Source organism: Pipistrellus hanaki (assembly GCF_964339955.1).
Source record: "Pipistrellus hanaki genome assembly, chromosome: 8".
Taxonomy (NCBI): Eukaryota; Metazoa; Chordata; class Mammalia; order Chiroptera; family Vespertilionidae; genus Pipistrellus; species Pipistrellus hanaki.
In genome coordinates, this window is record NC_140510.1 from 77,346,456 (window position 1) to 77,372,336 (window position 25,881).

The window sequence follows — 25,881 nt, forward strand, 5'->3', positions numbered from 1 at the left end:
AAATATTTTCTCCCATTATCAAAATGCCTTTTCATTATGATAATGGTTTTTTTCCTTTGCTGTGCAGAAATTTTTTGGTTTGCTGTAGTCCCACTTGTTTAATTTTGCCTTTGTTTTTGGTGTCAAATCTAAAAAAATCCCCCCAAGACCAATGTAAAAAAAAGCTTACCATATATATTTTCTTCTAGGAGTTTCAAGTCTTATTCAAGTCATTAATCCATTTTGAGCTAATTTCATGTATGTTGCATGATAGTAGTTTAGTTTCATTCTTTTATATGTGTCTGTACAGTTCTTACAACACAATTTACTGAGGAGGCTGTCCTTTTCCTATTGTATATTATTGGGTCTTTTCTTGTAAATTAATTGACCATATAACATGGATTTATTTCTGGGTTCTCTATTCTGCTCCACTGATATGTATCCATTTGTATGCCATTATCACACTGGCTTGATTACTATAGCTTTGTGATATAGTATGGGATGCCTCCAGCTTTTCTTGTGGTTCCAAACAAATTTCAGAATTATTTGTTCTATTTCTAAGGAAAAAAACCAAACCATTGGAATTTTGATAGGAATTGAATGTGTAGATTGTTTGGGCAGTTAATATTAATTCTTTCAATCCATGAGCATGGTACATACTTTCATTTATTTGTGTCTTCTTTAATTTTTTCACCTATGTCTTAGAGTTGTCAGTGTACAGGTTTTTCACTTCCTTTGTTAAATTTTCCCCTGGGTATTCTATTCTTTTTGGTGCAATTATATGGAATTGTTTTCTTAATTTGTCTTTCAGATAGTTTATTTTAAGTGTATAGAAATACAACAGACTTCTGTATATTGATTTTGTATGCTGAATCTTTACTGAATTCATGTATCAATTGTAACATTTTTTTGTAGAGTTTTTAGGGTTTTTCTATATGTAACATCATGTTATCTGCAAAACAGTGACAGTTTTACTTCTTCCATTTCAATTTGGAAGCCTTTCCATCCAGTCACTTGTAATCTATCCCTGTCTTTATATTTAAAGTGAGTTTCTGGGTTGGTGAACACATGGAAACTTGGGGATTGTGGTGCACCTAGAGAAAACATGGAAGCTTCTCACTACCCTTCCCCCATACCTAGCTCTTTGCAACAATTCCATGGGACTGTTCTTGAGTTACATGCTTTTATAATTAACTGGTGATCTCATTGTCTATCAGAGAGACATGGAACAAGAAGATGCAGTAGAAATAGTCAAAACTAGGGAGAATAAGTCATCTGTCAACCTGATAAGATCTTTCCATGTCTTCATGATCAGTAACATTGACCTTGACATTGATGATTCCTTCTACCTATTGGTGAAAACTGCACTTAATTTGCTTTAGTCTGATGATAGTGGTGACTAGACTGTACTGTAAGCCGAGACCCTAGATCCTAACATGAGTTATAAAAACTCATGGGACAACACATAACGCACTTCTAGGAGGCTGGAGTAGAAGGACTATTACTTGTCCATCAGGTTTCTCTTTGATTTTTGTAAATGGGGAGGACAGTTCTTGGTCCAGTAAAACTATGAAGGTTACATGTAAAATTTTTTTGTAAGCAAATTTTATTCCTGTCAAATGTGTTCTTTATTTTTTTAATATGTTAGAATTTGATTTTTTAAAAATCTGATGATTCTAGGTGTTGTCATCCATTTGTTAAGAAGGTGATCAAGTAGATCTGTTTCAAATGCTAGTAAAGAAACCAAATGAAAAGTTTGCTTAAGACACTGGGTTTGGTTTTTTTCATTTTCTCTTGGGCTGACTATTCAAACTGACAAACTGGCAAGAGACAGGAAAAAACACTTAAGTTAAGTGCTCCATTTAGGATAAGTACACAAAAATTTTCTCAAAAATTATTGTATGATTGTATAGCAAAATTTGCCAATATGCTCTTCAGTGTGCATCCCTAAGTAAGTTACTGGGGTAGGGAAGAAGCCATTTACATTAGTATAAGGTAAATAGAAGTCTAAATGAAGATAAGTACTATTATTCTTCACCAAATACAATGTTATTCGGGTGCAAATACAGGAAATGTATTTTTAATAACAAAAGATAGTTTAAAGTATAACAACAAATATGATCACTAAAAACTGCAGACACTGACCTGCTGTTAAGAATGCTAATTTGAGCCCTAGCTGGCTTGGCTCAGTGGATAAAGTGTCATCCTGCGGATCAAAGGGTCCCAGGTTCTATTCCAGTCAAGGGCACATGCCTCATTGCTGGCTCAATCCCCAGTGGAGTGTGTATATAGGGGACAGCCAATAAATGATTCTGTCATCATTGATGTTTTTATCTCTCTCTCCTTTTCCCTTCCTCTATGAAACCAATAAAGAAATATATTTAAAAAAAAAAAGAATGCTAACTTGAAAATAAAATAAATATGGCACATAACTTTCCCATTTCCCCATCTACTGCTAAAACACATACTGACTTGGACCCAAGGATTTTGTCTAATTGCAAATAATTTTGAGAACACTGAAAATTTGTTATGCACATAATTATGCACACATACACTCTGGTTTTAAATGGGTCAAGTGTAAGAAATAAGTTTTGGCCCCAGAATTAGCAACACATCAGAGGCATCATGCATGTATCTGAGGGAGGCCAGGGAACTCTTGCTGAAGGTTCTGCTGTCACTGGTGCTCTGCACTGACCCCTCCTCAAGCTCTTGACTCCTGAAGATACTCAAGAGTGACAGTGGTCCCTAAGTGGAACTTTATGCCCACTTCAATGGATCCATTAGTTCTAATACCATGACGATATTAATAGCTAAGAAACCAGGCCTTAACATTCATGATCTTGATGACTAGGATTGATAGTCATATTCCTCTGAGTATACCATCCACAGCTCCCTTTGAAGAATAGTAGCCAAGCAGCACAGGCTTCATCACCAATAACTTACACATGGTGGCTGCTCAGTAAATATGTCTTAAATTAAAAAAAAATAAATTTTTTAAAGTTCCATGTATCACATACCACTTATAAAATCTTACTATTAAAATAAATAATAATTTGGTTTAAAAAATATTGCCAAAACCGGTTTGGCTCAGCGGTAGAGCGTCGGTCTGCGGACTGAAAGGTCCCAGGTTCGATTCTGGTCAAGGGCATGTACGTTGGTTGTTGGCACATCCCCGGTAGGGGGTGTGCAAAAGGAAGCTGGTCAATGTTTCTCTCTCATCGACATTTCTAGTTCTCTATCTCTCTCCCTTCCTCTCTGTAAGAAATCAATAAAATATATTAAAATATATATATATATATATATATTAAGTGTGGAAACATGGCCCTCCGTACAGGGGTTCAAGCTAGTCGAAGCAGCCATATACTGCTTGAGGGGTGATTCACATTTGCTATTTTGAGGAGTCAAGTTGAAATTAAATGATCCTTGATAGTTGTTGGAAAGTGAGGTGAAAGCATTCTACTTGATAATATCTTACAGAAATTCCAACAAATATGAGAATGTGCCAGAAAAGAACTTTAGAAGAATGTTTCCAGATGTTTCAAATTATTTATCAGCTTACTACCAGCCCGGAGATATTGTAATGGTCACAAAAGATGTCATTAAAGAATTTGCAGATGATGGTGTCAAGTACCTGGAAATAAGGGGTACACCCAGGCCCGAAAGAGAAGGGATTCAAGTTTCTGTTCTGAAATGCTGCAGGAAGGACTAGAAGGACTTAGATGGAATCTGTACTTGAGAGTATGAAACAGACTACAGAAGAAAAGTTAGACATTGATGTTAGGTATTTGATATCACTTGTCAGAAGAGGTGGCCCTTCAGTGGCTAAGGAGACTAGTAACTTTCTGAAGCATTCTTTCTTTCTACTGAAGATACAGTTTTTGGCCTTGCCCTCAGTAAAGACCCGATAGCTGGGCAAGCAAAGATTTCTTGGAAGTTCTTTTAGAAGAAAAAGTGGGCAGGGGGTGGGGGGTGGGCAGAAGGAGGAGCAGTTCTGAAGTCGGTGTTGCATCCTCCAGAGATTCTAAACCCCCCCAAAGAAACACAAATACTTCTGGATCTGCTTCCCAACAGATGGAGCATGGGGTGTTTTTCCACTCTTCTGAGGTGAGGGGTGGGACAGGGGGAGGGGGAGGGGGGCGGGGGCAGGTTTCTGGATCTGCTGGACTTTGTGAGGAAATACCAGATACTGCAGGGACTCTGTTAGACCTCAAGTATCAAAAGTCAGACAGTTCCCGCTTATCGCTAGCATCGTTTTGGATTCCGACAGCATTGCTCATCCTTCTGTGAACTATACCGATGATAGGGGTGTTTTTTTTTTTTTGCTCTAGACCTTTCCCAAGAGGACTTAGCTGGCAGTTGAAAGTTTAATTGGACCCAGTCTCAGGTATGGGATCTGTCTTGTGAATCCGTCAACTACATCTTTGCTTCTGACAGCACCAGGTCTGAACTGAAGCCCAAAGTGTGACACTGTTAAAGCTGGAATGAAGTTAATTCCTTTTTGAATGCGTTGCAACCAAAATCTTCCAGCCATATTCCTCTTAGTAAACATCTACCGCTCCCTTTGAAAAACAGCAGCCAAAACCTTATAGTGGCTGCTCAGTAAATTGGGGGGGAGGGAGGAGAAAAGAAATGTTTTTTTTCAAAGTTCTATGCATCACATACCACTTATAAAAATTTGCCAACTATTAAAATAAAGAAGACCTCTTGATAATTTGAGTTTTAAAAAATTAAGTTGTGGAAACATGGCCGCAGCACAGGGGTTCAGCTAGTCTAACCAGCCACACACTGCTTGAGAGGTGATCCCCATTTGCTATTTTGAGGAGTTATGTTGAAACGAAGTGGTTGTAGAACTTGCTGGAAAGTGAGGTGGACATTTTCTACTTGATGATATCTTACAGATATCCCAACAAATATGAGAATGTGACAGAGTCCGCATTGTAAGAAGATGCCCGAAAGGATATTACTGCAAAGCCATATGCCAAATAGACCCTGGAGACACTGCAGTTTTACAAGTGATGCTAATAGGAGATCAAAAGTAGTTTTCCCCTTTTCTGAAATCTAGGCCTGTTCATTATAATTGCATTGTTAACAGCAAGCAAAGGAAGCAACACTGAGCTCAGACTGCTGGCTCTATGAGTTAATCCCTGTAGAATCAGAGGAGGGATTCAAGTTTCTGTTCTGAACATCCTAAAACACTGGGTTCAGAGCCACTGGGTAACTATTTATGTTGGTTATGCATGCTCTTTGGGGGGAATTATGTCCAAGACACCCCTAAACAAACAAGATGTGGCTTAAAGATTATGTGAGTTAACAGACTATTATAGTAAATTTCTACAGATGGCGACTGTTGAAGCGTATAAATAGTATCAACCAGTTGGCTTTCCCTGAGCACCTGCTTTGGAGTGGGAGAGGCTGGACTTTGCACTCAGAGGGACACTAACTGTTTGGTGGGCTAATTATGTGCTTTCCCAAGTAACATATGGCTCGTAAGAGCAAATTACACATCTGAAAAAAAAATGCAGCAAAAATATTAAAGAATAGGCATTAATTTTTACTTCATATTTGATGAATCAAACCATTTTCTTTATTTTCCATGGTGTTTTACAGTAGACTTAGTGAAAGACTTTAAGTATTAAGTTATTACCAACACTCATAAAGCAGTCCAATAAAATATATTGTCAATATATGGCAAATTCAAGTTAAACAATATTTCAATATTTCCAACATATATGACAGAAATTTATATATAGAATGTCTGATATTGCACTCTTATAGGAATCAGAGATAATGGATGGTTTTATTCAACATGCACAGAATATGTATTTTTGTATCATAAATCTATTTAAATAATACAGGTTTTAAATGTTTATGAACTTATGGATCCCATAATTGTTACTTTGAGAAAGCAAACCAGCATTCCTGATCAAGATACATTTATTTTTAATTTTTATTTTTAAAATATATTTTATTGATTTTTTTTTTTTACAGAGAAGAGGGGAGAGGGACAGAGAGTTAGAAACATCGATGAGAGAGAAACATGGATCAGCTGCCTCCTGCACACCCCCTTCTGGGGATGTGCCTGCAACCAAGGTACATGCCTTTGATGGGAATCAAACCTGGGACTCTTCAGTCTGAAGGCTGACACTCTATCCACTGAGCCAAGCCAAACCATTTAGGGCAAGGTACATTATTTTTTAACTGCAGTACTGAGTGAGTTTTTATTTTTCCTTTTTAAAAAAAATATTTTTATTGATTTCAGAGAGGAAGGAAGATGGAGAGAGATAGAAACATCAATGATGAGAGAGAATCATTGATTGGCTGCCTTTTTGCATGATCCACATTGGGGATTGAGCCCACATGTGCCCTTAACTGGAATTGAACTCAAGAACTTTCAGTGGAAACTGCAGGCCGATGCTCTACTCACTGAGCCAAACCAGCTACGGCCTGAGTAAGTTTATCTTGGGTGGGATAACAACCTCACAGTCTTAAATCACTAGAGATACTGTATTTTTGAGTAATGCCAATTGAACTATAAAGAAAAAACACTCCTCATAATTAAAAATTTCCTAAAAGTGAATGTTTTGCCTACCCAAATGAAGGTATTGTGGACTCCATGAAAAACCATTAAATATCTTGTATACAGTCGGTATACTACATATAATGTGGAAAGCATAGAAAGATTATTGTTCTGTGTACTGTTCCTGTAACATTAGATCTTTTAAATAAAGACTTCTCTTTTTATTGACTTTAAACATTTTTAAAAAAAGTGAGTTTCTTATAGATAGTATATGTTTGGGTCTTGTTTTTTTATCCACTCTGACAGTCTCTGTCTTGAATTGGTGTATTTAGACCATTGATGTTCAAAGTGATTATTAATGTAATGGATTAATATCTACCATATTTATTACTGTTTTTTATTTTTTGTCACTATTATTAGTTCCTATTTTTGTCTTCTACTCTTTTCCTTCCTTTTTGTGGTTTTAATTGAGCTTTTTATATGTTTCCATTTCCTTCCATTCTTTTTAAAAAAATATTTTTTTATTGATTTCAAAGAGGAAGGGAGAGGGAGAGAGACATAGAAACACCAATGATGAGAGAGAATCACTGATCAGCTGCCTCCTGTACTCCCCCCGACTGGGGACCGAGCCAGCAACCCAGGTACATGCCCTTGACCGAAACCGAACTTGGGACCCTTCAGTCTGCAGGCCTGTGCTTTATCTATGGAACCAAACCCACCAGGGGCCATTTCCTTCCATTTTCAGCATACTTTTTTATTGTTAAAATTTTAATTAATTGCTTAATTATCTTTAGATCTTTTGGTGAAAATTTTATTGATTATATTAGTCCTTTCCTAGAAAATTCAGATAGAAGCAAGAAAAACGCACCAGCTACCAAATTCAAGGTAGGAAGTCGTTTGCTAAGCTGGGAAGAAAGGGAGAAGAGTTAAAATTATTGCATACTTTAGAATAAGAATGTCAAATAATTATATAAAATTTTCATTCATGCAGGTGATTATTTCAATACCTCTGACTGGGTTTTTATTCATTCATAAAGTATTTAGGGTCTGTTACTAGTATATGCAGACACACATTTCGATTCTCAACGAGGTCTACAAAGATGGATAATCTTGCAAATTTAACATGTAATTTAATATCTAAAAAATATTTTGGCCCTGCCCAAAATCCAATCTCAGTTGGTTTGGATTTCCAGTTGGGCACATGCAGAAACCAAACAATGACTGAATAAATGAGTGGGACAACAAATCTCTCTGTGTGTCTCTCTTTCACTAAGCTATTAACTTTTTCAAAATGTAATGATTGTCCTAAACTTTGCAATACACAGTTACAACTAATCCAAGTGTACTTTCCAATAACAATAACTCTACACAAGTTATTAAAGCAAAATAATCCTACTCGCTCCCTCCTGTCCCTTGTATCATTACTGTCATTCATTTCACTTAGACATATGCATACACAGGCATTTGCACACACATAAGATAAACATGCACAAGCATGCGTAATTGCATCCATCGTTGAGATTAACACTTTAAACAAAATGCTAGTTCAATTAAAAATAAAGAAAAATAAAAGTTTTTATTTTACCTTCACTTTTCCTTTGATGCTCTTTCTTTCTTTGAGTTTCTGATGTCTCTATTATTATTATTATTATTATTATTATTATTATTTATTATTATTATTATTTTCTGTAGAGAACATCTTTTCACAATTCTCACAGGCAGGTCTAGTGGTGATGAATTTGCTCCATGTTCTTAAAGAGCGTATTTCTCTGTGAATGGGATGCCCTAGACACCCCTGGGGAGGGGTGCACTTTGTGACAGCAGCAAGGCCTGGTCCCCTGAGGAGGAAGCCTATCCACTACCACAGCCATTGTCCGGCACACTTGGAGGGGTGTTCCAGCAAAGCTTTCACCCACCCTCTGGCGGAGGTCATTTGATTCGGAAAAGCTCAGAGAGAAAGGAGAAAGTGGGTTACTAACTGCTCATGGGGGTTGTCCACAAATTATAGAAATGACCCCTGAAAATATAGTCTTTTCATGGGGGTTATCAAGTGCCCTGACAGGAGATGGAATCCTCAACCTTGCTTTATTTGGATGATGCTCTATCTAACCAACTGAGAAGCATGACCAGGTCTTACCTACCAGGGCACTCTTTGGTGAGCAGTCTTTGCTTCCTTATACTTTTTAGTCAGGCTTGCTCCCTAACCTTCTCCTAGGCTCATCTGTGCAATTCATTGTAAAATACAGTTTAAAATAGATAGATATAGATATAGATATAGATATAGATATAGATATAGATATAGATATAGATAGATTTCAGATAGGAAGGGAGAGGGGGAGAAAGAGAAACATCAACGATGAGAGAGAATCATTCATCGGCTGCCTCCTGCACTCCCCACACTGGGGATCAAGCCCGCAATCCGGGCATGTTCCCCCTCCGGGAATCGAACAAGTGATCTCCTTGTTCATAGCTCCACGCTCAACTATTATACTCAGCCACGCTGACCAGGCATAAAATCCAGTTTTAGTAAGAAGTGTGCTAAGTCAATGTCATCAGAACCTCCATACTGAACCACAGGGGGACCCTGGCACAGTACCAGGTGCACCCTAGAACCACAGATGAACGCGGCTTTGGACTTGAGACCCACTCTACACCACCGCAGAGGCACTTCCCTAACTGCGGTCTATCATCAGCGCCTTAGTGGCTTGCAGCTCAGCACTTACTGGCAGGTCTTACTGCGCCATCTTTTGTGATGAAGAGTCTTTGCTTCCTCGTACTTGTTTAGTCAGGCTGCTCCCTAACCTTCTCCTGGGCCCATCGGGGCACTGCCTTGTAAAACCCAGTGTTAGCAAGAACTCCAAGTCAGTTTCAGGAGAACTGTCCCCGCACCAGCACTCCACATCCAATCACCCCGAATATCAGTTCAGGACCCTCCCCTTTCACCGTCCTCCAGGGGATATTTGATCAACCTGTTGCGTCTCCAGAAAGACTTGTGTTCGGTTTGCTGAGCCAGAACACCCCTTTCCCTATGCGCACCTCCATACACAGCATCCGACAGAGCGTCGCTCTTTGGCTGCCTCTAGTGGTACCACGGATGGTACTGCAGCATGTGCCTTGGTACTGTACCCCCAGATGCACCCCAAGGCAGGGGTAGGTACCACGGCCTTACTTCCAGGTCTTACTGAGGCACCCTTTTGAGACCAAGATTCTTTGCTTCATTATATTTTTTTTAGTCAGGCTCGCTCCCTAACCTCTAAAGCTGACCTGTGCATCTCCTTGTAAAATCCAGTTTCAGCAAGAAGTCTGTTTCACCAGATCCTCCATAACGAACCACAGGCCGACCTTGGCGCGGGCTGTGTGAGCCCTGGAGCGGGGCCGCGGTGTACCTTCCATGGACCTCGGCTTTCTGGCGCAGATGAAGGTCAGCTCGGAGTGGTCACACCTTGGAAACTTAAGGCAGTTCTACCTCAGCCCTTTAGGGCCATGCACTTGGGCACCTGTGTCCCGGTCTTCCCGGGGCATTCTTGCCCAAGAAAGAGTCTCTGCTCCGTGACACTTTTTGGTATGGTTCTCTCCCTAATCTCTTAGGCTCACCTGCTAAGCCAGGTTCACCAGAACCTCCCTGCCTGCCTCCATATCCAGTCTCCCTGAGTCTCCATCAGGACCTTACCTTTCACCACCCCAGGTGATATCTGAGGACCCCATAGCATCTTCAGAGGAGTTCATGTTAGCTTTGTCAAGCCAGGACCTCCTTTTCCCCATGTGCACCTCCACACACAGCACCCCACACAGCACTGTGCTTTGGCTGCCCCATGTGGTACCACAGCCAGTACTGCAGGTTGTGCTTAGCACTGTACCCGCAGAGGTACACCAAGGCAGGGCACTTACTTTCAGAGATTTTTTGCCTCATTATACTTTTTAGCCAGGCTTGCTCCCTATCCTTCTCCTAGAGTGGTCGGCAAAACGCGGCTCGCAAGCCACCTGCGGCTCCTTGGCCCCTTGAGTGTGGCTCTTCCACAAAATACCACGGCCTGGGCGAGTCTATTTTGAAGAAGTGGTGTTAGAAGAAGTTTAGGTTTAAAAAAATTGGCTCTCAAAAGAAATTTCAGTCGTTGTGCTGTTGATATTTGGCTCTGTGGACTAATGAGTGTGCCTACCACTGTCCTAGACTGACCTGTAAAATCCAGTTTGAGCCAGAATTCTGCTAAGTCGGTTTCATCAGAACACCCCACCCCCACCCCGCCAGCCCTCCATGTTTGATTACCCTGAATATCCTATTGGATTCTTATCCTTTACTATCACCCTGTCCTGCCTTTAGTAAGAACTATGTAAGGTTTGTTTAGCCAGAATCCCCCATGACTCCTGATGTTTCCACTTCATAATGTCTATCCATTGTCCCCCGCCCTCTCCTTGGCTGCGTATTCTCAGCTGCTTGTGCTGTATTGGAGGTTGAGCTCAGCCTCTCCCCTGCTGTGAAGTCTTAATTGCAGTGGTCCCTGGACCAACCTGGACCTACGCTCCGGTCCTGAATAAAACCCATTTCCCCTCTTTAATACGTGTCATTGAATATCTTTTTCTTTAACAGGGCACTGTGAGGCAGCACATCGCAATGCACAGAATTGGCAAAGAACTTCACCCTTTGCAAGTCTCCATTCATGGTCCCCCTTTCTCCGGACCATTCTTCGTTGCTACTGGCAGGGCTGCAGGCAGCACACAGCATGCACCCCAGTGACAGAGGGCAGATGGACCTGGGCTATACCCAGGGGTAACTCTCAGCACCCTGCTAGGAGACCTTCACCTGCATGCTTCTATGATGAAGAATCTTTGCTTCATCACACTGCAGTCAACTCTTGTACCTTCTGGACTCTTCTGTGAATTTCCTTATAAAATCTAGTCTTATTGCCCTTGCAGGGTAACTCAACCGACTCGAGTATTGCAGGTTCAATCTCCTCTGAGAGGCACATACAAGAAGCAAGCAATGAATGTGTAATTAAGTGGAACAACAAATGGTATTTCTTTCTCCTTCTAAAAATCAAGAAATACAAAATATTTTTAAGAATCTAGCTTCAGTCCTTGCCGGTGTGGCTCAGTTGGTTGGGTATCATCCCAGGCACTGAATGGTCCACTGGTTGGATTCCTGGTTGGGGGAGTTCCAGGTTCAATCCCTGGTCTGGAGTGTGCAGGAGCAGCTGGTGGATGGATCCATGTTTGTCTCTCATTAATGTTTCTCTTTCTCTGTCTCTTCCTTGATCTCCAGAATAAATAAAAATATATTCTTTAAAAAATCTAGTTTTCATAAGAACGCAGCTAAGTCAGTTTTCCCCAAACCCTGCAGCTTCTATTTTTGCTGTGATTGGCACTCCTTTTTTTCAAATTAAAAAAAAAAATATATATATATATATATATATATATATATATATATATATATATATATATATTTAAATTGATTTCAGAGAGGAAGGGAGAGGGAAATAGAAACCTCCATGATGGAGAGAACCACTGATTGGCTGCCACACTGGGGATCTAGCGGCAACCTGGGCACATGCCGTGGCCAGGAATCAAACCTTGACCTCCTGGTTCATAAGTCGACACTCAACCACGGAGCTACACTGGCCTTGGCTACAGGCACTGAGCTTGGCATTCTTAACTGGCACTCTCAAGCACTAAATAATGCTCTTCTTACCATCCTAACACGCATCATTGCACACTGCACGCTCGTGTGGCAGCACTGTACTGGGTCCTCAGCGTCATAAACTGCACACAGTGTGGGCTCCTTCCTGCACAGGGCACAGCTCAGCAGGGCGTGGTGCTCTGCTCAGCCCTCTTCCAGGCAGGGCAGCTCCCCATAGAGTATCCTTTCCATCTGGGGTCGTCCATGGGGCTGCAGTGCCAGCGGTTTTACAAACATGCCCTGGACTCATTTTGAGCAGAAAGAATAAGCTGCCCAGACACAGAAATAGTTGCCGTGAAGAAAATGTTTGCATTAGACTCACTGTCTCATAGAAACAGGAAGCCTAACAGGCCACACAGGGCTCCTGGGAAAATGGCCTGGAGTGTCAGCAGGCAGAGAGGAAGAGGGGAATTTATGGAGTTCTTCTCAGGAAGAAGTAAACAAAGCAAGCAAGCAAGGCAAAGAAGAGGCGCAAACTTATGATCAATCCATTTCTTTTTAGGTCAACCAGTTTGTTGGCATATCATTGTTTTAGTCATTTCTTAATGGTTGTTTGTATTTCTCCAGTAAGAATGGTAATGTGTGCTCTTTCATTTCTGATTTTATTATTTGAGTCTTCCCTTTTTTTGGTCTTGCTTATTCAATAGAAAGGGTTTCAACATTGTTTATCTTTTTTAAAAAAAGGCAATGTTTATTTTGTTGATCTTTCCTATTGTCTTTCTACTCTCTATGTCATTGATTTCTGCTCTAGTTCCTTTCTTCTGCTAACTTTTAGCTTAGTGTGTTATTGTTTCGAGTGCGCCTTGAGGTTAATTAACGTTAGGTTGCTTGAGATATTTCTGTATTCTGAATGGAGGGCTTGTCATTATAAACGCCCCTCCTGGATCTGCTCTTGCTGCATCTCATAAGCTTTGTTATGCTTGCGTTTTTCTTTTTGTTGGTGTCAAGATACTTTGTCATTTTCCTTATCATTTGGTCCGGAGCTGTCATTTAATTTACACATCTTGGGAATTTTCCAATTTTCCTTCTGCTAGTAATTTCTGTTTTCACACCATGGTGGACAGGAAAGGCACTTCTGTGACACTTCAGCCTGCCTGCTGCAGGGAAGCACCTATCGCAAGCGGCTCTCCGAGTGGCACACACGGCTTCAGAGCTCCTGAATTGCAGGAGGGAAATCATGGCAGTTCCCAACAGACACACCGCAGTAGCCATCAGGCAGCTCGTGTGACCAAAAGCAGTGGTTCCCTTTAGGCAATTGCTGCTCTGTTCAGACCAATTGCTGAGCCAAAGCAGTCTAAGAATGTTATCAACCCCTGATATGGTCTCCTGGGATGGCGGTGCCAGTTGTTTTAAAGACATGCTCTGGTTTGGCTCAGTGGATAAAGCATCAGGCTGTGGACGGAAGGATCCTGGGTTCGATTCCGGGCAAGGGTATGGCACCTTGGTTGCAAGCTCCTCCCCAGTCTGGGCCTGATCAGGGCTAGTGCAGAAGGCAACGAATTGATGTGTTTCCCTCACAACAGTATTTCTCTGTCTTTCCTTCTTTTTCACTCTCTAAAAATCAATGGAAAAATATCCTCAGGTGAGAATTAAAAGAAAAAAAAAAAAAAAAGGCATGCCCTGGATTTGTTTCAGCATACACAGGGGTACACACAGACTCCTAAATGATTGTGATGAAGGAAGACTTCATTTCACAGTCCCCTAGACCAGTGGTCAGCAAACTGTGGCTCGCGAGCCGCGGTTTGCCGCTCTGTTGACTAATGAGTTTGTTGACCACTGCCCTAGACGCAGGAGGACTGGCATGCCACACAGGACAGCTAGGACAACCAGAGGATGCAAGGTCCAAGGTCAGCCGGCAGAGAGGAAGGAAGACGGGAAATGGGCTGCAGGGGGATTTATGGAGTTTTTCTCAAGCAGGAATGAGCAAACCAGAGCAAGGCTGGGGTATAAACTTATGGCCGAATAGTTCACATAGTTCTGGTGGACTCTGACCCATATATGGCAATATCCCTTGTTGTCTGAAGTCTACTTGCAGAGTCTGAAGATCACTTAGAAAATCCTGAATGTTAGAATCACATGCCATGGCAGCTGATTGCTGCTTTTCCCAGAAGGAGCCACAGCTCAGAGCCCAGGAGAGGGACTCTTTGAGGTTTACTTTCCTTCATTCTCTGTATTTTTTTGCTTCCTCCCCACATTGTATAAAACAATAAGTAACATTAAATGTACAACTTTAAGTATTTGTAAGTGTATAGTTACTGTTAAATATTTCTGCAATGGCATTCAACAGATCTCTAGAATATCTGCATTCCTGACATTCTGGAAGTAGTAAAGCACTAATATTGCCTCCTACCTCCCCAGACCTTGGCGATATCCATGCTACTATTCTTTCTTCTTTTATTTGACTACTTTACATATTTATATGAATGGGATCATACATATTTGCTTTTGTGGCTGGTGTATTTTGCTTAGCGTAATGTCCTTGATGTCTATTTATTCGGTAGCATGTGACAGAATTTTTAAAGGAACAAAATATTTTAAGGATTTTAGAGAGAAATGCCAATTTGTTTTTCCACTTATTTATGCATTAATTGGTTGATTCTTGTATCTGCCCTGATTAGGGTCAAACCTCTCTAACCAACTGAGCTACCTGGCCAGGGCAATAGGATTATTATTTTTTTTAAGACTGCATAACATGCCATCGTATGTGCATACTCCGTATTCTCTCTTGCGTCCATGCATGGTTGGTTATTTGGGTTGGTTCTCTTTCTTGGACATAATGAATAATGTTTTGATGAACAATTGGGTCCAAATACCTCTTTGAGATTCTAATTCAAGTAGTTTTGGATAAATGTCCAGAAGTAGGATGGCTGGACCCTATGTTATTCTCTCATATATTTTTGAGGAATCTCCATACTGTTTTCTATCATGGGTATAGTATTTTACATCCACAGGGCTGTAGTCAGGATTGCCCATGCTGTATTCCGAGCTGAGACCAGTCTCTCCCTCACTCTAAAATCCCCCCACCTACTGTGTGGCCCTGAACAAAGCCTATCATATCATCTTAACAAGTGGCCATAAATATGTGTTTTCTTTATGTCGGTACTGTACCCCATATGGTATTGCTGCTCTGTACCTCAGCACACCACTGGCATCATGCCTGGCTCCAGACCGTAGCACACACTGGGATCTACAAAGTACTGAGTCTTGGTTCTGTAGATGGAGTCACAAGCAGCACTGTATTTTGGCACCATAAACCTAGTGGCAAGAATTCTTCAGTTTGCCATACTTGATTTAGGCTGCTGAACCTTCTCCTAGACTCATATGTGCATTTCTCTATGAAATCCAGTTTTTTCAAAAATCCTGCAAAGTCATTTCCTCCAGAACTCCCACCTTCCATATCTGATCACCCTGGATATCTAATCAGGACCTTCATCCTTTACCATTCCCAGCTGATATCTAATCATTTTCTCCCAGCTCCGTAAGATTCCTGTTAGGCTCCTTTAGTCAGAACCCTCACTATCCTGATGTTTTCTTTTAGTTGTTTCCTTCCAGCCTCCTCCTCCCCAACTCCTAGCTGTGAGGTATAAACCTTGGAGATATTGTGTGTTTGGTCTAGACCACCTCAATTAATCAAGTATTGCTGTAAGTGAGGCTTCATCTCTTTGCTGGTGGAGGAACTTAACTTCAAGTTGTAAAAAAAGGCAACATCTGCCGAGACCAGTTTGGCTCAATGGATAGAGCGTCGGCTTGGGGACTGAAGGGTCCCGGGTTCGATTCTGGTCAAGGGCATGTACCTTGGTTGCGGGCATATCCCCAGTAGGGGGTGTGCAAGAGGCAGCTAATCGATGACTCTCTCTCATCGATGTTTCTAGCTCTCTATCTCTCTCTCTTCCTCTCTGTACAAAATCAATAAAATATATTTAAAAAAAAAAAAGGCAACATCTGTACAAAAAAAGGTGAAGGGGACTAAGAAGCACAAACTGCCGGTAATAAAATAAGTAAGTCACAAAGAGGTGTGTCACTGCATAAGGAATAGAGCCAATAATATAATAATAACTGTGCATAGCAACAGATAGTTACTAGACTTCCTGTGGTTGTCACTTTGTAAGGTAAATCAACAAATCATCACTATGTTATAAATCTGAAACTAAGGAGGGAAAAACCAAGATGGCGGCATAGGTAAACACCTAAACTGCTGCCTCGCACAACAATTTCAAAACTACAACTAAAAGACAAAATGTCTATCACCCAGAACCACTGGAAAGCTGGCTGAGTGGAAGTTCTACAACTAGAAGAAAAGAGAAAAGAGCATTGAGACATGCACAAGTGCTGAAAAACTGAGATACAGAGTGCCCAAATCGGGCTTGCAGCGGACAACGGGGTGTGCTGCTTTTTTCAACTCGAAAGGAGACAAGCTCCCGATTACTCTGAATTCCAGTTTCTGGGGAGATGCTGGAGACCCAAACTCCTACAGGAGAAGCTGGACCGTATGCCATCGGGTCAGAAAGTGAGGGTGGCTTTATTGCAGAGGTTTGCACAGCAATCATTGTTTACTGTGCTGGGGCACGGGATGCAGGGACTTGGAAATGCAGAAATGCAGAGACTGCTGACTAGCAGCCATCGCTGTTTGCCATGCCCTAGCCTAGTGACTCCCTGAGACCTTGCCCCGCACAATTTACAAACCCACCCAAGCTCCATGCAGAGGCTTTTGCATATAAACGGCCTGCCCTATTGCAGCTTAACCTAAAAGCTGCAGCTCTGGTCAGACAGCTCCAAAACCTCCAAACCCCAAGCAAAGAGGAGAAAACTGTAGTTCTCACAGTAGCTTCCTGCTGGATGGCCTCAGACAGTAGCTAACCTGCACCCCATTGGAGATCCAGAAACTATTGTAATATATCTAGTGGTCAGTGTGAGATGACACCACATTTCAACTGCTCACATCCTTAAGTGACACATTCAAGAGGCAGACTCAGTGAGCACCAAAACCCCACTGAAGTAAGTCATGCCCCATGAGCATGTCTCCAGCATAGCAATTCTTCCACTCCATTAACACAGGGAAGCAGCAAAATGCAGAGACAAAGGAACATGTCACGAATGAACAAAAATGGAGGAAAGCAATCTACTGGACATAGAGTCCAAAAACACATTTATAAGGTTACTCAAGAATCTTCTAAAAACCGCTGAGAAACTTGATGAAACCTCCAAGGAGCTTAGTGAGACCTTCAAGGACCTTCATGAAAATGCAAAAAAAAAAAAAAAGGACAGTCAGAATATTCTTCTTCTGTAACAGTGGCGCTGCCAGGCATCCTCAATGCAGCACCACAGGTGGCAGGGTAGCTCAGCACCATGCAACATCCCAGGCCACAGCATCGTCCACCGGGCTGTCCTTCCGCTGCTCCTGGCTGGTACCATGGGCAATACTGTCCCTGTACACCTTACCCAGGATGTCCCTCCGTATCAAATGCAGGAGGACCTCTGCCCTTTTCCAGGAGTACTCTGGTGCCAGACCGCGGCTGTCCCCCAGGACAGTAATAGGGTGTGCGCAGGCATGCTACGGCAGGTGCACCTCATGCACCTTGAAACCTTACCATGGGTACTTACTTCCAGGTCTTAACATAGCCCTCCTCTTATTAATTAATTAATTTATATTGATTTCAGAGAGGAAGGAAGAGGGGAAAGAGACAGAAACATCAATGATGAGAGAGAATCATTGATCGGCTGCCTCCTGCAGGCCCCCTACTGGGGATCGAGCCTGCAACCCAGGCCCTTGACCAGAATCAAACTTGTGACCCTTCAGTCCACAGGAGGGTCAGTTTCACCAGAACCTCCATACCGAAACCACACACAGCTGGACCTTGGCTCTGAACCTCCAACACTCTATCCACTGAGCCAAGCTGGCTAGGGTTCCTTTTATTTATTTATTTTTTAAATTTTACTTACTGATTTTTAGAGACCCAGGAACATTGATTTGGCCATTTATTTATGCATTCATTGGTTGCTTCTTTTATTTGTTTTAAAAGATAACATGGTTTGGGTGTTGTTGTTTTTTTAAATCCTCACCTTAGAAAATATTTTTATTGATTTTAAAGGACGAGGGAAGGAGAGAGAAACTTCTATGTGTTGCCTTTTGTATGTCCCCTGCCAGATTAGTCCTCCAGACGACTCTCCAGAAAAGCGAGCTACACCGGCCAGGGCCATTGGTGGCCTCTTGTATGTGCCCTGACAGGAGATGGGACCTGCAACCCTGGCTTACCTGGGTGACCCTCTACCCAAGGTCTTATCTACAGCGGACACTCGGGGGCGAGAGTCTTTGCTTTGTCATACATTTTAGGCAGCGTTGCTCCCTAACCTTCGCTTAGATTCACCTGTGCACTTCCTCGTAAAATGCAGTTTTAGCAAGAACGCTAAGGCAGCATCACCAGAACCTCCACCCTGAGCCACTGTAGACCCTGGCGCGGAACCTGGTGTTTGCTGGTACCGTACGGCGGGTGCACACCAGCGCCACCTCTGGTGGACACAGCATTGTACTTCAGGCCCACTCCCTGTACCGCAGACGCACCTCAGCTCTACACCCTGGAGCAATGGTCGGCAAACTGCGGCTCGCGAGTGTGGCTCTTCCACAAAATACCACGTGTGGGCGCGCACATTCAGTGCGATTGAAACTTCGTGGCCCATGCGCAGAAGTCGGTTTTCGGCTCTCCAAAGAAATGTCAATCGTTGTACTGTTGATATTTGGCTCTGTTGACTAATGAGTCTGCCGACCACTGCCCTGGAGGCACAGGGGCACAGAACTGCACTAGTTCACCAGCACCCAGGGGCGGAAGCCGCTCCGCATGGTGCCGCAGGCGAACCTGGCCCTTCAGGATTCTACCGCGGCACTCTGTGCTGACGCCCAGTGTTTGCTTCCTTATGCCTTTACTCCGGGTGCTCCCTCACCTTCTCCCAGGCTCCTCTGGGCCCTTCCTCGTAAATTCTACTTTCAGAAAGAACCCTCCTGAGTCATTTTCACCAGAAACGTCATACTGAACCAGGGGTGGATCTTGGCACAGGGCCTGGTGATCCTTAGAACCGGACAACAGCGCCGTACTGCGGAGGGACACGGCACTTCAGACGCACTCACCATCCTGCAGATACGTCAGCTCCTCGCCGGGAACGCAGTGGGCACGGCTACGTACCGGACCCAGTTGGCATGGCTCCACACGGGGACGCAGTGGGCACGGCTTCGGGCAGGTGTCGCTCTGCATGGTAACTAACGGTCCCATGGAGGAACCCGGCGCTTCATGGTGGTACCGGGCACTTTTGTGTGGAAGAGCCTTTGATTCATTATATATTTCAATCAGGTTCGCTTCTTACATGCCATTGCTCTTCTGTGCACTTCCTGGTAAAATGCAGCTTTAGGCAGAACTCTAAGTCATGTTCACCAGAACCTCCTTCCCGAACCACACACAGCTGGACCTTGGTTCTGTACCAGGTGTGTCCTAGAACCATACACCGGTGCCGCGGGCGGACAACAGCGCCATGCCGCGGGGAAACTCGGCACAGTGCTCAGACCCCCTCCCTGTCTGCACTGCGGGAGGAGGCACTTGGGCACGGAGCTGTGCCAGCCAGCTCGGCAGCGCCATGGTGTGGATGCGGCTCCGGCGCTGCCGGGACTAACCGGGCCCTCTTTGGTGACGCAGTGTTTGCTTCCTTATACCTTTAGTCCGGCTGCTCCCTCACCTTCTCCCAGGCTCCTCAGTGCGCTTCCTGGTAAAATAAGGTGACCAGACGTTCCGATTATTAATAATTTGTCCCTCTCCCACGGCGTTTTAAAAAAAGTCCAAAAGATTTAAAAGATTCTTTCCAAAAATCAGGACTTTTTTAAAACGCCGCGGGACGCAGGACAAATTGTTAAAAATCGGGACGTCTGGTCACCTTGTTGTAAAATGCACTTTCGGAAAGAACGCTCCTGAGCCATTTCCACCAGGAGCGTCATACGGGACCAGGGGTGGACCTTGGCTCCATCCCCGGTGTTTGCCGGAACCGTACAACCTACTGCGGGTGGACAACAGCGCCGTGCCGCGGTGCACTCGGCACAGCGCTCCGCATCGGCATCGTACGTGAGACCACGCAGCTCTGAGCCGCAGACGCCCCTCTGCCCTCCAGGCGGACGCACTGGGGCCCGGAGCTGCACTGGTTCGGCAGCGCCTGGGAGCAGGTGCACCTCGCGCGGCACCGCGGGAGAAGCCGGCGCTGCCAGGACTGACCGCGGCACTCTGTGGTGACGCAGTGTTTGCTTCCTTATACTTTTTAGTCCGGCTGTTCCCTACCCGGCTCCTTGGCTCCTCTGTGCACATCCTTGTAAGATGCAGTTTTAGCCAGAACCCTAAGTCATTTTTACCAGAACCGCCATACGGCACCACGTGGTACCGGGTGTGTCCTAGAACCTTGCAATCGGCCGCAGGTGGACTGCAGCGCCGTGCCGCGGTGCTTTCGGCACTGTGCTCCGCATCGGCATTGTACGTGAGACCATGCAGCTCTGAGTCGCAGACGCCCCTTTGCCCTTTAGGTGGACGCACTGGGCATGGCACTGCTCCTGTTTGGCAGCTCCCCTTGGAGCGGGAGAAGCTGGCGCTGCCAGGACTGAGTGCGGCACTCTTTGGTGACGCCGGGTGTTTGCTTCTTTATACCTTTAGTCAGGCTGCTCCCTAACCTTCTCCTAGACCAGTGGTCGGCAAACTCATTAGTCAACAGAGCCAAATATCAGCAGTACAATGATTGACATTTCTTTGGAGAGCCGAAAACCGACTTCTGCGCGTGGGCCACTGTACGTGCACACCCGCAGGTGGTATTTCATGGAAGAGCCACACTCAAGGGGCCAAAGAGCAGCATGTGGCTCGCGAGCCACAGCTTGCCGACCACTCTCCCAGGCTCCCCTGTGCGCTTCCTGGTAAAATGCACTTTCAGAAATATCGCTCCTCAGTCATTTCCACCAGGAACGTCATACTGGACCACGGGGGGACCTTGGCTCCGTCCCCGGTGTTTGCCAGAACCGTAAGGCAGCTGCACGGGGCACTGTACTGAGACCCGCTCACAGCTCCGCAGACGCCTATCCGCGCTGTAGGGGACGCACTGGGCAGGGCACTGCGGTGGTTCGGCGCCGCCATGGGGCGGAGGCACCTCGCACGGTAACCGCGGTGAATCTGGTGCTTCGACCGGCGCTGCCCGGTGGTACCATGGCTCCTTTCCGAGGCAGATTCTGTGCTTCCTTATACTTTTTAGTCCGGCTGCTCCCTACCCGGCTCCTTGGCTCCTCCGTGCACTTCCTGGTAAGATGCGGTTTTAGCCAGAACCTAAGTCATCTTTACCAGAACCACCACACGGAACCACGTGGTACCGGGTGTGTCCTAGAACCGCACAGCCGCCCCGCGGGGACACCAGCCCGTGCCGCGGGTGCATTTAGTTCGGCAGCGCCTTGGAGCGGATGCACCCCGCACAGGCGATGTACAACGCGGGAGAAGCCGGTGCTGCCAGGACTGAGCGCGGCACTCTTTGGTGAGGCAGTGTTTGCTTCCTTATACTTTTTAGTCCGGCTGCTCCCTACCCGGCTCCTTGGCTCCTCTGTGCACTTCCTTGTAAGATGCAGATTTTGCCAGAACCTAAGTCATTTTTACCAGAACCGCCATACGGCACCACGTGGTACGGGGTGTGTCCTAGAACCTTACAATCGGCCGCAGGTGGACTGCAGCGCCGTGCCGCGGTGCTTTTGGCACTGTGCTTCGCATCGGCATCGTACGTGAGACCACACAACACTGAGCCGCAGACGCCCCTCTGGCTGCGGGAGGGGGTCCGGGGGCCCGGAGCTGCTCCTGTTCGGCTCCGCCATGGGGCGGAGGCACCTCGCGCGGCACCGCGGGAGAAGCCGGTGCTGCCAGGACCGAGCGCGGCACTCTTTGGTGACGCAGACTGTTTGCCTCGTTATACCTTCAGTCCGGCTGCTCCCTCACCTCCTCCCAGGCTCCTCTGTGCGCTTCCTGGTAAAATGCACTTTCGGAAAGAACGCTCCTGAGCCATTTCCACCAGGAGCGTCATACGGGGCCACGGAGGGGCCTTGGCTCCGTCCCCGGTGTTTGCCGGAACCGTACAACCTACTGCGGGTGGACAACAGCGCCGTGCCGCGGTGCACTCGGCACAGCGCTCCGCATCGGCATCGTACGTGAGACCACGCAGCTCTGAGCCGCACACGCCCCTCTGGCTGCGGGAGGGGGCCCGGGGGCACGAAGCTGCTCCTGCTCGGCAGCGCCTGGGAGCGGAGGCACCATGGAAACCGGCGCTGCCAGGACTGAGCACGGCACTCTTTGGTGACGCAGTGGTTGCCTCGTTATACCTTTAGTCCAGCTGCTCCCTCACCTCCTCCCTGGTTCCTCTGTGTGCCTCCTGGTAAAATGCACTTTCAGAAAGAACGCTCCTGAGCCATTTCCACCAGGAGCGTCATACTGGGCCACGGGGGGGGGGGGGCCCTGGCTGTTCGCAGGGACCGTGGAGGCTGTGCTGAGCACTGTGCTCAGACCCACTCACTGCTCCGTAGACGCCTATCCGCGCTGTAGGGGACGCACTGGGCCCGGCACTGCGGTGGTTCGGCTCCGCCATGGGGCGGAGGCACCTCGCACGGTAACCGCGGTGAATCCGGTGCTTCGACCTGCGCTGCCCGGTGGTACCATGGCTCCTTTCTGAGGAAGATTCTGTGCTTCCTTATACTTTTTAGTCCGGCTGCTCCCTCCCGGCTCCTTGGCTCCTCTAAGCACTTCCTTGTAAGATGCAGTTTTAGCCAGAACCTAAGTCATTTTTACCAGAACCGCCATTCGGAACCACGTGGTACCGGGTGTGTCCTAGAATAAGGTGACCAGATTTTAACATTGGTAAAGCAGGACACCATTGACAGGGGTGGGGGGGTGTTCTTGATTAAAAATTTGGTCTATATGGAGCAAACAAAAATTTTCATAGGATGCAAAAATAGTATTGAAATGTATATTTTTAAAATTTCAACATAAGTACAATCTATAAATATAACAAATTAAAAATATTATGTATAGTCGTAAGTGTCATTTTCAAGGCCAGTGCTAGACTTTTTGCCGCCACTATAAAATATAAATAATAATAGGAGTACTGTCTGTTAAATTCAAGAAAATTTCTGTATTTATGAAATAAATAAATAAACAACTTACCTAAATTATCTGAATAGCTGATTTGTAATGACATCACTTATTTAACTAGCTTACTAGCACGCAGTACGATGTGTATCTTCTGAGAGACAGTTACAAAATGTTTTCGTCTTTGCCAATCCCAAAAAATGCCATTGTTCACCAAGTCCAAACGATGGTGGTCGAATTCTAACAACTGATCAACAATGCGAACTGTGATAAGCAGTTCTCGATAATCAGTGCTCAACAATTATTTGTTATTATTAAAGTTTAACATTATAAAATTAACGAAAATAATATAAAACTCATATCCTGGCTAAATAGCCACATGGCCGCCGAAAACCGTATATTCCCTTTCCGTTCTCCTGCCGTTCCCTAGCTTGTCGTGCATTGTTTCCAAAAATCGGGACTTCTTTAAAACGCCGCGGGACGCGGAACAAATTGTTCACAATCGGGACTGTCCCGCCAAAAGCGGGACGCCCGGTCACCTTATCCTAGAACCGTACAACCGCACTGCGGTGGACAACAGCGCAGACCCACTCCCTGAGCCGCAGACGCCCCTCTGGCTGTGGGAGGCAGCACGGGGACAGGTAACTCGCGAGTTCGGCAGCGCCTGGGAGCGGAGGCTCCTTGTGCGGCACCGCGGGAGAAGCCGGTGCTGCCAGGACTGACCGTGGCACTCTGTGGTGACACAGCGTTTGCTTCCTTATGCTTTTTAGTTCGGCTGCTCCCTACCCGGCTCCTTAGCTCCTCCGTGCACTTCCTTATAAGATGCGGTTTTAGCCAGAACTCTAAGTCATCTTTACCAGAACCGCCATACGGCATCACGTGGTACCGGGTGTGTCCTAGAACCGCACAGCCGCCCCGCGGGAACACCAGCCCGTGTCCGGGTGCTCTGGGCGCTGTGCTCAGCCCCTCCCTGCGCCGCAGCCACCCCTCTGGCTGTGGGAGGAGGCACTTGGTGACGTAGCTGCACTAGTCCGGCAGAGCCTGGGAGCCAATGCACCTGGCATGGTACCTCGGCACTCTTTGGTGACCCTGAGTGTTTGCTTCCTTATACCTTCAGCCAGGCTGCTCCCTCACCTTCTCCCAGGCTCCTCTGTGCGCCTCCCGGTAAAATGCACTTTCAGAAAGAACGCTCCTGAACCATTTCCACCAGGAGAGTCATATTGGGCCACGGGTGGACCTTGGCTCCATCCCCGGTGTTTGCCGGAACCGTGGAGGCTGTACGGGGCACTGTACTGAGACCCGCTCACAGCACCACAGGTGCTCATCTGCTCTGTAGGGGACGCAGTTGGGCACAAAACGATGCTAGTTAGGCAGCTCTTGGAGCCAATGCACCTCACAGGTACCACGGGAGAAGCCAGTGTTACCAGGACTGAGTGCGGCACTCTTTGGTGACACAGAGTGTTTGCCTCCTTAGACCTTAATTCCAGCTGCTCCCTAGCCTCCTCGTAGACCAGTGGTCGGCAAACTCGTTCGTCCACAGAGCCAAATATCAACAGTACAGCGATTGAAATTTCTTTGGAGAGCCAATTTTTTTAAACTTAAACTTTTTCTGATGCCACTTCTTCAACATAGACTTGCCCAGGCCGTGGTATTTGTGGAAGAGCCACACTCAAGGGGCCAAAGAGCCGCATGTGGCTCGCGAGCCACAGTTTGCCAACCACTCTCGCAGGCTCCTCTGTGCACTTCCTTTAAAATGCACTTTCGGAAAGAACGTTCCTGAGTCATTTCCACCAGAAGCGTCATACTGGACACACGGTGGGCCTTGGCTCCTGGTGTTTGCCGGGACCGTACACCCTGAGGATGATGGACACCAGCGCCGTGCTGGGCTGCACTCGTCACTGTACTCCACACTGGCTTTGAACCTGTGACCACGTAGCACTGCGCCGCAGACCCAACCTCATTGTACGTGGACGCACTTGGTCACGGAGCTGAGCTAGTTCGGCAGCGCCTGGGAGCGGAGGCACCTCGCGCGGCACCGCGGGGAACCCGGCGCGGCCAGGACAGAGCGCGGCACTCTTTGGTGACGCAGTGTTTGCTCCGTTATACTACAGACCGCTCACAGCTCCGCAGACGCCTATCCGCGCTGTAGGGGACGCACTGGGCACGGCACTGCGGTGGTTCGGCTCCGCCATGGGGCGGAGGCACCTCGCACGGTAACCGCGGTGAATCCGGTGCTTCGACCGGCGCTGCCCGGTGGTACCATGGCTCCTTTCTGAGGAATATTCTGTGCTTCCTTATACTTTTTAGTCCGGCTGCTCCCTACTCGGCTCCTTGGCTGCTCCGTGCACTTCCTGGTAAGATGCAGTTTTAGCCAGAACCTAAGTCATCTTTACCAGAACCGCCATACGACACCACGTGGTACCGGGTGTGTCCTAGAACTGCACAGCCGCCCCGCGGAGGACAACAAGGCCGTACTCTGGGTGAACCGGCACAGTGCTCCGCATCGGCATCGTACGTGAGACCACGCAGCTCTGAGCCGCACACGCCCCTCTGGCTGCGGGAAGGGGCCCGGGGCCCGGAGCTGC

General features: G+C 46.0%; 1 pseudogene across 1 annotated transcript; it reads left to right on the top strand.

The window, feature by feature from the left end:
- Positions 1 to 1,202: 1,202 nt before the first annotated feature.
- LOC311626262 (N6-Methyl-AMP deaminase-like) lies at positions 1,203 to 25,513 on the top strand (annotated as a pseudogene). Its single transcript has 4 exons — positions 1,203 to 1,293; positions 2,730 to 2,816; positions 3,457 to 3,941; positions 25,408 to 25,513. The product of its transcript is annotated as a N6-Methyl-AMP deaminase-like (transcript).
- Positions 25,514 to 25,881: the final 368 nt, after the last annotated feature.